The sequence below is a fragment of the Anser brachyrhynchus genome (assembly GCF_964034855.1).
Source record: "Anser brachyrhynchus genome assembly, chromosome: 3".
NCBI classification, from domain to species: Eukaryota; Metazoa; Chordata; class Aves; order Anseriformes; family Anatidae; genus Anser; species Anser brachyrhynchus.
Window position 1 is genome coordinate 85438398 of NC_137696.1, and position 13118 is coordinate 85451515.

Genomic DNA, 13118 nt, shown 5'->3' on the forward strand with positions numbered 1-13118 from the left:
CAAGCTTTCCAGCAAGCAGAGATAGGCTCATTGGATATCTTAATCATTTTTTTTCTCAATGGAAGAGCAATCAGAGATGTCAGACATTTAAGAAAATATATTTATTGCTGTTTTTTTCCAACTGCTTATAAGATATGTCATGGAAAACAGGATTTACTAGTTACTTTCTCTTTGATTTATCCTACTTACCTTGAGGCCTTACTTGGTTTCTGAGCTGGAAAAAGGACACCAGGAAGTGGGAAATCTGTTTTGTTAGATGTAAAATAAGTCCTGGTTTCATCTGGGATAGAGTTCGTTTTCTTCCTAGTAGCTGGTATGGTGCTGTGTTTTGGATTTAGGATGAGAATAGTGTTGAAAATATACACAATGTTGTTGCAGAGCAGCACTTACAATAAGTCAAGGACTTGTCACCTTCTCATACTGCCCTGCCAGTGGGGAGGCTGGGTGTGCACAAGAAGCTGTGTGCACAGAACCAGGAAAGCTGACCCAAACCAACCCAAAGGATATACCATATGGTGTTATGCTGAACATTAAAACTGGGGGAAATTGGCTGGGGGTGGCTGCTGCTGCTTGGGGCAGGTGGTGAGCAACTGCATTGTGCATCACTTGTTTTATATATTATTATTATTTATTATTATAATTAATATTTCCCCTTCCTTTTCTCTCCTATTAAACTATTCTTATCTCAAAGTATGAGTGTTACCTTGTTCTGATTCTCTCCCCCATCCTACTGCAGGGGAGTGACGGAATACCTGTGTGGTGCTTAGTCTGCCAGGTTAGACCACAACGAAAGACTGCAGAAGTTCAATCTGCATGTGTGGAGTGAGCTGCTGGGCAGACATGCATGTGTACTGCTGCAGCATGGAACAACTGATGTACTCTTTTCAAAGACTCTAAAAATGCAATTGTTTTTTATTATTTTGGTAAAGATAATTTCAAAATTATGACAAAATGTGATTAAGAAGAGAAAGTATTTATATCTAAGTCCTTACACAAAATCTGCAGTACACTGTCTCATCCTGATGTTTTGGAAGGGCCAAAGCACAACATAGGAATAAAATCTTTCTTAGATATCTGAGAAAAAAATAATATTTGCTATCAATCAAGTCTTATGGACAAAGGGAGAGATCAGAGTTGGCAAATCTTTTAGGACACACTTCTATAGCACAAGAGCTCTTCATCCCCCTATGTAAGAAGGTGAGCAGGGAGGAGAGAAAACCAGGATGGTTGTGCAAGGACCACTTGGTCAAACTGAAGTGCGAGAACGAAATGCACAGGCAGTGGAAATGGGGACATGTGGCCTGGGAGGAGTACATGGATGCTGTCCAGATGTGCAGTGGTGGGATCAAGAAAGCCAAAGCACAGATGGAACTGAGTTTGGCAAGGGATGCAAAGAATAACGAGAAGGGATTCTATAGGTGAATTGCTCAGAAGAGAAAGGCCAAGGAGAGTGTACCCCCTCTGATGGATGAGAAGGGAGAACTGTAATGACAGAAATGGAGAAGGCTTAGGCATTCAACAAGTTCTTTGCCTCAGTCTTGACTGCCAGCCAGGCTTACCATGTCTCTCAAGTCCCTGAACCTTGAGGCAGGGGCTGGGGGAGCAAAGTCCCTCCATCTGTAAACAAAGAGCAGGTTCAAGACCACCTGATAAAACTGAACAGGTACGAGTCTAAGGGACCTGATGACGTGCATCCCAGGGTCCTAAGGGAACTGGCTGAGGTAGTTGCCAAGCCTCTCTCCGTCATATTTGAAAAGTCGTGGCAGTCAGGTGATGTCCCGGGTGACTCGAAAAAGGGAAACATCACTCTCATTTTCACATTGGGCTTACGTGGCAAAGTTTTGGTAGTGGGGAGCTGCAGAGGTGGCCTCTGTGAGAAGAATCTAGCAGCTACCCCATGTTAGATAAGGGCCTGTTTCAGCCAGCTCCAAAGGGAGGTGCTGCTGGCCAGAGATGAGCCAGTGAGCGATGTTGTTTACACCTCTGAGAGAGCAGATTCAAGAAAGGGAAAACAACAACAACAACAGCAGTTGGGAGAGCAAGGAGTGAGAATCAGCCCTGCAGACCCCAAGGTCAGTGCAGAAGGAGGGCAGGAGGTGCTCCAGGCACGCAGCAGCAGTTCCCCTGCGGCCTGTGGAGAGGCCCCTGGTGGAGCAGGCTGTCCCCCTGCAGCCCATGGGTCCCACACGGAGCAGATCTCCACGCTGCAGCCCGTGGAGGAGCCCCCGGTGGAGCAGGTGGATGTGGCCTGGAGGAGGCTGCGGCCCATGGAGAGCCCCCGCAGGAGCAGGCCCCGGGCCGGAGCTGCAGCCCGTGGAGAGGAGCCCACGCAGGAGCAGGGGGTCTGGGGGGAGCTGCCGCCCGTGGGGGACCCGTGCTGGAGCAGTTTGCTCCTGGGGGATGGACCCCGTGGTATGGAGCCATGTTGGAGCAGTTCTTGAAGAGCTGCTGCCTGTGGGCAGTACCTGCAGGATCAGTTCGGGAAGGACAGCATACCGTGGGAGGGATCCCCACAGCACAGGGGACGAGAGTGACCGCGAAGGCGCAGTGGAGAAGAAGCGCTATAGACTGACCATAACTCCCGTTCCCCTGCACCGCTTGGGGGGAGGAGGTGGAAGAGGGCAGATGGGGGGAAAGTGCTTTTGGTTTCTTTCCTTTGTTTCTCACTTCTCTAGCTTGTTAGTAATAGGCAATTAATCTTACTATCCACCTACTCTGAGTCTGTTTTGCCCGTCACAATAATTGTTGAGTGATCTCCCCGTCCTTATCTCAATCCTTTAGCCCTTTGCATCGTATTTTTCTCCCCCTTCTCCTTTGAGGAGGGGGAGTGAGAGAGCATTTGTGGTGGAGCTTGGCTGCCTACCCGAGTAAAACCACCACAAAGATGAAGCGTGACTTTTTTTTTTTCCATAGGCAGACAATGACAGGACAACGGGGAATGTCTTTAAACTAAAAGAGCGGAGATTTAGATTAGATTTAGGAGGAAATTCTTCACTCAGAGGGTGGTGAGGCACTCGAACTGGTTGCCCAGAGAGGCTGTGGATGTCCCGATCCTGGAGATGGTGAAGACCAGGTTGGATGGGTCAACCTGGGCAACCTGTTATTGTGGGTGGCATCCTGGCCTACGGCAGGGTTTTGGACTTACATGATCTTTTATGTTCCTTCCAATCCAAGCCACTCTATGATTCTATGAAGTCATAAAAATCTTTTACTTTTTCCATGCCTTTTTCTTCACTGACTTTTGCAAACATTATGCGCCTCATCTATCAATTTCTCTTAACCTAAGAAGACAAAAAAAAAAAAAAGCATTTGACTGAAAACATATTTCCTTACCAATAACATTTACCAAAGAAATCTATTTTGTTTTAACACTGAACCTGGACCAAGCTGATCTATAGTTACAAAGGCAACTTAGCTTTGCATGCCAACACTGAAAAAAAAAATCAGTACATTTTATTGGACTATGGCAAATTATCCAGAAAGAATCTGACCTACTCAGCAAATATGGGGTCTGTGGGTGTTTATACTGTGTTAATAAAAATAAGGAATAAAGTTAAAATTTCAAGTTGGAATTACAGCAAACACATTTTCTATTCTGAATCTGAGTCTCAAATTCAACTGCTATTTTCACAATGAAGAGTGACATAGTGATGGTTTGGAGAAGGTAGAATGTATTCTTTTTGCTTGTGATACAGTATGAAGAAACAACTACTGAGTTCACTATAAAGTTTTCTAGAAAACATTGTGGAAATTGGAATAATAAGCCTATCATACAGTTCATTAGCTGTAAATACATGTTCACTTTTTCCTCTTTGAGTATAATTACTGCCCTGGGACAAATCAAATCAACTGTTTTTTTGTTGTTGTTGTTGTTGAAAGATCAATATACCTGAGCACATCATAAACAAAGCACTTCCCAAGGGAAATATGCACTCACACTTATTGTCCTTTAGAGGAGTTTTATTCTCTTAAAACTTCTTTATTATCTGTAATTGAATCATAGATACAAGAGAAATTAGCTATTTTCTCTCTGTTTCATTCTTATTTTAACACCCATTGCGTGAAAGAGAAAGAAGCCTAGATGTTTCTTGATTTTTGACATATGAAATTTTAGAATTGGTAAGCTCTTGAATAATTCCATGCCTGAAAGAGCTTTTGTGTTATGACAGAAACAGGATCCTAGATGTTAACTCTATAATAGGTGTCAGAAGATCACCATATGTTATATTTTAATTTACCCTTGAGTTTCTAGAATTTGTTGAGATATTGGTTGAAAAGTCAAGTCTGTGTTTAAAACAAATTCAAATAGATACAACAGGAAAAGTATAAATTATCATTGTAAAACGTCTAGAATGTCATGTGTGAGTCTGATTAATACCAGGAAACATGAAGTTCCATAAGCAATAGCTAGCAGAACTGTGATATTAGGCATCTACCATAATAGAGAAGACCAAAAGTGTCAAAGAATGCTTAGGAGAATGCTGATGTTTTCAAGCCTAAACAGGTATGGACACTCTGATATCATTATGCTCAATTATATTGTTATTATATCCCAGGTTTTTCCCTGCTAGGAGACACCACACCCCATTTCCCAAAGTCCTCCTGATTATGGAAGTACGTTTAGCATGTGTTATGGTTGGAACAAATTTGCTTTATTGTCCTCCTTCAGCTGCAGTGGAACACAGGAGATATCCCTGGACATTCCTGAATACATTATTTGCATATTTAATTATCCTTTTTCCTATTCACTTACCCTTCTTTTTGCCAATCTTTCTTCACTGCAGCCCTGACCCAAATAAAGCAACTCCCTGATTATTTTTTTTTCTTTTTTTCTTCCCTTTAAGATCAGTTTTGCTACATCCATATACAAATATGGTATTTCTCATACTGTTCTGCCTAGGTAATCTCAGTCTTACATTCTCTTATGTTCCTACTGATGTGGCTACTTAGGTGCTGTTTATCTTGCAAGACTTTTCTCTCCGAGAAGGTCCCCAGTGCTCACCTTCAGTTGCTTGTGATGTTCAGCCCTTTTTCACTTAACTCCCCCTTAATAATCTGTGAGACCCAGGCATCCCTTGCAGCCCTCACAGCACTATCTGTAACTTGCCGGCTTCTTACCGTGTTTATCTGTCATGCTCGGCAATTTCTCATGTCATAGTTTCTCATGTCCTGTACAGTCAGCTTAACCCCAGGCCAGGGCTTATTCAGATGCTTCAATATCTGCCTGCGGCCCTAACAGAAAAGGAAATGAGACTTGGCTTGTTTATCTTTGCAATATGAAGACTGAGGTCAGAGACAGACTAAAATCTTGCAGAGATCTATTTTGTAAGTACAGCATGTGGGGCTAAAACTACTGAAAATATTTTTAATAAATAAATAGGTATTGCAGCAACTGAATATATGCTAAATATGTATCAGGATCCTACAAATCTCTGTGATTATAAGATTGATAAACTGGGCCAGTTTAAAATCCAGAACTGATTTAACTAGACTGACTTTTATTAACAACACCCTTCATTAATAGTTTCCTACTCATTTTTGTTATAATCACTGTACATTCAAAGCAGTTAGTCCTTAGAAGCCACATGATACACCTTCAGTGAGTAAGCAGTACCTTCGTGACTTCTTTTCTTAAAGGCTGTATATTTTCAGCAAACAGCAACTGATCTTCAGTGGACTGTTTATAGTTCTGGTTTCAACATATATCCATATTTTAAACACCTTAATATCCAATGAATTTCAAATTTTACATTCTAACAATAGAGACACCAGGTGCCAACCTTCAGATTACATTGCAGGTTCTCATAGAAAGTTGACAACAGTCATAACAGACCATGACTGGGGCCTTTCACAGTCTACTAAGACACATAAGGTGGGAAGCTTATTCACAGCAAGGGCATTACAATTTCTTTGGAGGGCCATAAGGTGCAAAAATGTGTTTACAGATATTATTATTATTTACTGTGCTTACGTCTAAATTTAAAACAAGCTAATGTTTATTAACTCCTGCTTAGTATACTTTTGCTCCTATGAATGCAATAAACCTTTTCTTTGGCTGCAGGATAAACTGTTCGTGTATTAGGAAAGACTTACTAAATACTAGGCAGTGAAATTAAAAAGCTGTCATTCAGTGGGAGAGAAGTTATGAAGAGGAGATGTAATGACAAGACTAAAATTCTTTACTTAGAAACCAGAATTTCATAACTATATGAGCAAGCACTATGCCATGTGTTTGTTTAGGGTGATCAAGGATTACACTTCTCACTTACTTCCCACATTATCTTCCAATAACAGCTCCCATCTTGGTTTCTCAATGACATCACTTTACTTTGCCTACATTCCAAGCCAGATTTTCTTTTTTTCCCTCTACTGTAAAGTTCAGTTCTCAAAAAAAAAAAAAAAAAAAAAAGACACAAGGACAAAGAATTTGAACTCATTTCACCATTCTATCAAAAGGCAATTTAGAAATCAATGGATAAGGTACCTGTTTCCTAGTTAAGGGAGAGCATGAACTGCAGTAATCTCTACTAGTTCATACAAAAGCTATATTTCTGTTGACCGTTCCTTTTCCTCATTAAAAATTATAACAACATGGGCACACTCCAATTCAAATATTATTTTCAGTGAAAGTACAGTATCTAGAGGAATGTGCATGATATCCTCTCTTTTTCTAACTCCAATTCTTCTGTTCCTGTGTTCATTAGCTTTGAAAGACAGGTCTTAAACTGAGAGATGGCCACTTAAATATGAAAATACATTCACTTGAAGTTAAACAGAATTAATTGACCAAGGACCAATTCAGGATACTAAATTTTCAGCTTCTTCCTTGAAAATAACAATCAAATCCTATGGGTACTAGCAGCTGACTTATTAATTTTACCTAATAGCTGTTATTATAAATATATGAACACAGAGATTATAATTTTATAGACACTAAAAATCTATGTGTAATAGTAGAAAAGTTATGCCAAAATTGCTATTTAAGGATGATTTTGAGAAATAGATATATTTTCAAGTATTGAATAAGAATGTATTTATGATAGCTGTCTCTTGTATTTAACGTACCGCATTACTGTTTCTTTGTTCTACCTTTAATAGATGATCATCTTAGTTTTCTAATCATCTGTGTTCTCCTTTAAAAAAAATCTTCTTGTATTAGGATACACTGACTTTTCTTTATTTATAACTATAAAAAGGCACAAAAGCTTAATGAGTCAAAAGACATTTTTATAAACACATCTTGCTTCTTTTATGTGAGTGCTACATCCTACTACTACAGTGAACATGAGATCTGAATTCTGCTGTTGTCTCTGCTTTCAAGTTCTCAGGCATAATAGAACTATTATATTAGCCTACCTTTTTAAAGCATTTTGAATTCAAAAGGTTCCTGAGGCATTTAAAATTTGAATCAGATTGGTATTTGCCTACATTGAGTTTTCAGAGAAATCTTCTTACTACATTTTCCACACACACACACACACATTTTTCCTGCCAGATGTTATGCCAGCTCTGCCTCATTGTTACGGAGTTTTAAAATGCAATATATTCTCCTGTTTCTCACACTGGGTAGTAAAAAAAGAAAGATCCTCTCTTTCCAATTCCCAGAGAGATGATCTCTTCCCTGCCCCACTTAGCTGTGTGCTGTTCAATCCTGGACACTAGAAGAAACTTGGGAGCTAATGCAAGGAGTACAGAAAATCATATTGGCTTTGCAACCAAAACAACTTTTGCTTTGGTACTCAGCTATCTGACGTAACATGCAGAGCACTACCTACTGACAGTGATAGTAGACTTCCAAAGCACCCCAGAACTGATCTCTAGTCCATAGTTTCTATATATCAAAGGAGCAAAACAGTTTTCCCCTCATGTTTCCTTAACAGAGATGATTGTTCATGAAGACTGTTTCTTCATCTTTGTAGGATGTGGCAGCTCAGATGACACAGGAGAGACTGGCTTGTCAATTTAGTGGGTCAATATATGTTCAGAACATATTTGAAAGATGTGTTAGATAAAATTCATAACATGACATTCATAATAGATTTTCCAAAGCTAAATTAAGAATTGGAGGGAAGAATTGATATAAGTAATTTTAAATAAAATTCATCAGGCAATTAAAATATCCTAACCACAGAATTAAAGATTCTGCAGTGCAACACCAGAGGACATAACAACTTCTATTTAGTTGTACGTAGCTAATTATCATGGTACGTCCATGATGTGCAGGGTGAAGCAAGCATATTAAAGATACATTCGTAATTAGATCTTGGGTACTTCACTAATTAACAAAATGGATAGAAAAAAACTATATTTCATTAGGATGAGATGCATCAATTTCCTCCTGTGCTGCTCCATGTTTGATATATTATACTGCAGTGAGCTATTTTCAGTGCATCATGTTGTGATATGATGAGTCACATGCCAAGCAACATGATAAAATAATTTATGATCAACAAGACTGGAAGTATCAGCTGGGGGATTCTCTGCATTTAATGGTTCATTGTATAAGTTCTTCACGTTGCTCTCAGGCTTTCAAGGTGGTGGTGTTACTGATGTTATTTGGTCAGCCTTCCCTCTCCCTCTTTCAGAAAATGAAAGACTAAAAATCCCTAAATGTACATGCATACCTGGTAGAATAATATCGTCTTATATAGGATGTCTTATACATCATCAGTGAAATAGTACCATCTTATACAACTCATTAATCAAATAGCAGCTTAGTGCTTAATGAAATGTGAGCGTGTATAAACAGATAAATAGACAGAAAGGTAAAGAAACATTTATTCTCAAGGTCTGTGTTTGTACAATAAAATTGTAAGTGTAAAAAAAGCAAAATGCACCTGTACTGAAGAATTACAGAATATTAATTAATTAAGGAAAGAAAAAGAAAAAAGAAAAGAAAAAAAAAGGGAAGGGGAAGGGGAAGGGGAAGGGGAAGAGGGGAGGGGAAGAGGGGAGGGGAGGGGAGGGGAGCGGAGCGGAGCGGAGCGAAGCAGAGCGGAGAGGAGGTATCATTTCTATCACTTTTCTTTCTGTTCTGTTCTCTAAAAACATTGTAAAAAACAAGCCCAATGTTTTCCTGTGGTCAACCCTGCATATGACAGAAAATTTTCCTTGTTATTATACCCTGTATATGATAACTAACAGATGCTTTTATGCATGTGTGGTGTTGGCACCTTTGTATTTTTAACACTTATATTCATATATTCATGGTATGAAGCATTCATTTTCCATTGCAAAGGTTTTCTCTGATTCTTGCCATTAGATAGCTCTACTTCCCACTGCCACTGGATCTTTATATCTAATCCATATACTCTGTTTACTATACTGGTCTGTCCTGTAATTTGCTATAACTAATCTTAGGGAAAAAAAATAATAAGTTTAACTACAGGAAAAGTAAATGACAAATTAAAATCCTTAATACCCCTCTCCCCACTTTCCCCAAACAATGGGTCGCTGATAGGATCAATTTTATCTTTACCACCAGCACCAGAATGCCACTGAGTGCTTGCTGCCTACACAGGTAGGTTATATGTTAGTTTGTTATAATCACAAGCTAAAGAATACCCAGAATTTCTCACTTGTGGGTATCTTTTTCTCTATTTGATCTTTGATAAGAATACACAGGTCTGTGTACATTTTCCAAAGTCCCTGTTCTCTTTGTGTTGAATGATATATAGCAATGTTTCCAGTGGTAAGGTTAATATAAACCAAGAGCTAACTATGAAGCAAAAGATAAAATAGCTGTAGAGGTTACAACACTTGAAAGAATCTCTACTGTTCTGGCGCAGCACTAACCCTAAATGAACTACTAGAACCACTCATCTCCATTTCTATAAAGATCACTTGATAAATTCAGCAGACAACATAAACATTGTCTGTGTGTTTAATTGTGAATAGTTATACACTATCTTCTGGCAGTCCAGAGCACATAGTCTTATCAAGTTTATGGCTGTTTCTTTTCATAAACGGTTTATTTAAAAAAAATTAATTTTGTAGTTTAAAAAATAAAGCATGTAACTCATACTGTAGTATCCTGTGATCAAATACTAAATCTCGTTATAGAAATCTGTGTGTACAGTGCTGCTTTCTCCAAGATTTCAGCTTTTGAAATCCTATAATTTTTTCATAGTCAATCTATGCCTCACATTTTCTTCATAACAAGTTTTACAGACTTATTTTTGAATAACAGCTTCATAGGTTTAGAAACAATGTGATTTCATGCCCCAATGAATAAACAAAGTCCATCTGATGTTTGGCAACTCAATAATTTGGCATTCTGGAAAGATAATTTTGGCTGAATAGCTAGAAAATGAGACCAAGGCTTAGGTATTTAAAGGCAGTTAGGAGTCTAACTTCCCTTCAAACATTTTTTTCCACTATTGAAAAGTTCTTCTAGCTATTGAAAACATTTGTAAGGATGTTACAATTGGTCAAATAACACAATGCAGATCAGATTATTTTGAATGGTGCTGGAAAGTGAACTGAAGTAAAAGTATGTGATGACAACTGCTCTTCTCTGTCCAACACACAAAACTAGGGAAGCATTGCCACCCTCCTACAACTCTGAAGAATGACATTCTAATTTGTAGGACCTTTTAAATTATTTTTATTCTTCTACAAAGATACTTAAGCACAGAAGGTGTCTGAAATGCTTGCAAATCTGCAGCTGAAGAATTCCAGTATTAGCCTGTGGGAGGTATACATAGCTCTAATGTTAGATATTAAAATGACATCTGCAGAGAAAACATGCAAAAACAGCTGCCATTTGGTTTAGACCATTCTAGCTGAGTAAAACCAATCAGACTGCTTGAATAACTAATAAAAACCAGCTGATTCACTTACCATATTAGTTGCTAAAATGCATCTGGGGATTTGGATTTGCAGACAGTATATCCCTTCAAGACTCAGAAAGAAGGATGCCATGGAAGCCAATTAACCTAGGAATAGCTGATAATCCCTTTCAGGTCTTGTAGAGGGACTAGTACACATAAATGCAAGATACAAAAACACTTTTGATTTCACTAAGCTGGTTTTTACAGTAGTTCTTAGGCAGTCATACTAATAGCAGTGCAGCAGGTCACATTTCCACAGTGCTATACAAACAGCTAATTAGGTCTCACTTATCTCCAAATCTTACAGGCAGGAAAACTGAGGCAAAGAACTGGGAAGTATCCAAGGCAAAACACAGTAACAATAACCAAACCAAAATTACAGTTCTGGGGTGGTTACAATTAATTCCCCAGCTTATGTCACCACATATAAAAAAACAGATTTCCATATGCAGGAAGCGTTATATTTACTGGACAATTTTTGAAGATCATTCTGCATTTAATCTGGTCTTAATTCTGGAATGGAAGCTAGTTATCAACCCTGATGGGCTCAACCTAGGTGCTAAATGTGCAGTACCTGATCCAAAGCAGCACTTAAGCACTTGTAATTAATAAATAAATAAATAAATAAATAAAATCTTAAATCTAAATCAGTCTCAAACAAATAAAACCTTTTATTGTAGGTGTCTCCCCAGCAGGATCAGTAGGCTTGGTTGGTTTTTGTTTTGTTTTGTTTTGTTTTTTAATCCTTTTGCAGTCCTTTATGATTGCTCATTTCTGCTGACCAACACAAAGACACTAGGTAAAGTCAAATATAATATCTTTCAGAATCCACCCCTTTGTTTTCCATGATCCAGACATTCTAGTACTACCATGCAGCCAGGCCCACCATGATAAAGAGTATTTTACATCATTATACTCTCTCTGGAGACAGATCAGAGCAGAGTTCTTAGAAGTATCAGGATGTTGTTTGCCCATATATCTCTTGTAATTTCTAGTCTACATTTTAATTTTGATGTATCTGAGCTACTGCACAGAAAAAAATGAACATTTCTATGACAAGTAAGTACTGACAAATACTGATTCAAGTAAAAATTAAACTCATATTACAGGATATAATCATCTCCTTATCTTTGCTAATCTAACCACTAACATTGTTAACTTCAGAGAACCAAAATTTTGAGTTAAGCTATCTCAAATAAAGAGAGATTTAAGGTACTTAATTACAGGAATCTAACATTTTGACCACTAATTTTGAGGTAATTACTACAGGCTTCATTTGTGAAGAAAAGAAGGTACATATAGAGGATTAATCTCCCCTATTTTTCAATGAGAGGAATCACTTGTCAATAAAGAGAAAATTGTCTAAGCAGCCTAAGTTTGGACAACCAGCTTTAAAATCTTAAATTAAATAATCTAGTTTACTATATATATATAAAAAAAAGTCCTTGTCCTCTCTGTACCCCTCCCTGCCACTGTAGGGATGGAGGAAAACACTACCTGAACTCCCGCTCCATCTACTAATCGTCCCAGTCCCCTAAAGCCCTGTTTGATAGCCTTCAGGCTTCTTTCTGCAAAATCATCACTGCCAGCCTGGACTATCAAAAAGGGATAATAATCAGAGGGGCGAACCAGGTTGGGAAGGTTTCTGGCAATGTCCCTGACCCTGGCCCCAGGGAGGCAGCAGACTTCCCTAGGGTAGGGTCAGGCCGACAAATAGGGCCCTCTGTTCCCCTGAGAAGGGAGTCGCCTACAACAATCACCCTTCTTTCTTTCTTAGTGGAGGCAGTCTTGATGCGTGGAGTCGACTTAGGATCTAAGGATCTTAGTCAACTTAGGATCTACCCAGGAGATGTCCTAGGCATCCTCCTGGGTAGATTTTTCACCTCATCCTCACCCACCAGTCTCTCAAGCTCCAAGGCCTCAAACTTGTTGTGTAAGGGCACCTGGGAAGGCGGGGCCAGTAGGGAGGGGGGTTGCCTGTGACACTGAGCAGGGACCTGTTTCCATTCCTCCTCATCTCCTAAGTCCCCTCTCTCTGCTCAACAGCGACAGGGCAGGGGGTCCACCACTGTTTGGGGTGTCTCACCCCGGTGCCTTTCCTTCAGGCCTTGCAGGGAGTTGCTCCACCAGTCTATATCCCACTCACACTCCCTGATGGCCCTCAACCTCTCCACCTCCTCCTTGAGCTCTGCCACCAGGCTGAGCAGGTCATCTACCTGCTCACACCTCACGCACATGGTGTTTCTGTCTCCCTCAGATGGCAGCAACAGGCTTAGGCACTCCGTG